Below are 1,534 nucleotides of genomic sequence, written 5' to 3' on the forward strand. Positions count from 1 at the left end.
TGTCGTAACACAATTATGAGAAAGACATGATGGCTATGTCAGCCAGTTGGATGAGAGTTTTTCAAACTGTGTATGGAAGCAACACACTGTATCCTATGATAGAATTAATGTACACAATTATGATCTAATAAAAAAATAAATTAAAAAAAAAAAAGAAAGTAGGTAACTCTACTCGTTGGCAGCTGGTATTACCTGGGAGCACCACTTAACTTCTCTGTCTAGCTCTAGTTCTCAACTTTAAATGCCCCTTGCTTATCCACAGGGGCAGAATTCATCTGCCCCTTTATTACCTCTAAAAACAATTGTGCCCACTCTGATGGAGCTGGGTAGAAAGCCTTTTCTGGGTGCTTGAAACATCTCAGTTTGATTAGTCTTTCTATTAAATGTCACATCGATGAATCTTTTTCATTTTTCCTAATAATTATGACATTTGAATTTCCCCAAAGTTCTATTCAAAAACACACAGGAAAACAAACGCCCGTCTTCCTCCATTACTCTCTTTCATTCGTATTAATGGTATTTATCAGTTCTGTTCAGTTACTTCATTGATCCAATCTCATCTGCTTTGTACACATATCTTCCAGAAATGTGTTGCTTCCGGAACATTCACCCCACTTCCTAGTGCCACTTTGGTGTTAGCCTTACTTTTCATCCTCATGGATATTTGGGGACAGAAAAGTACATGTGTGTGCCTACTCATCTAGAAGGTCCTTACCTCCCAATGACCTTTTCTCTTTGTGATTTTTCCCCTTTTACCTTTTCCTATTTATTTTTGTTTTATTGCTTCTTATTGATTTAGTTTCTTTTGTTTTTGTTTGAGTGGCTTTTTAAAAGCTGTTCAATATAAAGAGGACCAGCTTGGGAGTTAAGAATTTCTTTATCCCAACATGTTTCCACTGTGACTAAACAGTGCCTGGCACATAGTGTGCATAGGTGTCCAGTAAGTGTTAACAAATGAGTGATGAATATGTTACCACCCCTCCCCAGACGTCAGCTTTTTCTAACTAAAATTAGGAGGTCTCTATAAGTAACTCCAGGCTACGATTCTTCTCAGGCTGAATAGAAAACATTTATCATCACTGAACAGGAGGCACCACGTGTGATTAGAGACAACCTAAGACAGAAAACTGTGATTAAACACCAGAAAGAGGCCTTTGCCATCAGAGTTCCAGAGAAGGTCACAAGAACCATAATTAGGCTTAACAATTGGCTCAGGGGATTACAGAGCTATGATCAGGCCAGAGGGTAAGTGAGCACAGACTAAGTTAGGAGACCAAAATAGTAAAACAGTCTGCCCTTAGAAGGACACTTTCAAACCTTCTCCCTCTTCCCAATCTCCACATTGGAAAAACCTCTGGGGCCACAAAGCCTGATAACTCTGCCTTGAGAAATTCTGTTTATGATCCAGGATAGAGGACCTAGGCTTTCCATCCAAACTTAACCACCCCCTGCCAGGTTGTCTAATGACAGTAAGGGTCTCAAGTCAGGTGGTAGGTCTCATACAAACACAACTGGAATAACTATATCCCAGTCA

Source organism: Otolemur garnettii, unplaced genomic scaffold (genome assembly GCF_000181295.1).
Source record: "Otolemur garnettii isolate 467f Iridium unplaced genomic scaffold, OtoGar3 scaffold00220, whole genome shotgun sequence".
NCBI lineage: Eukaryota > Metazoa > Chordata > Mammalia > Primates > Galagidae > Otolemur > Otolemur garnettii.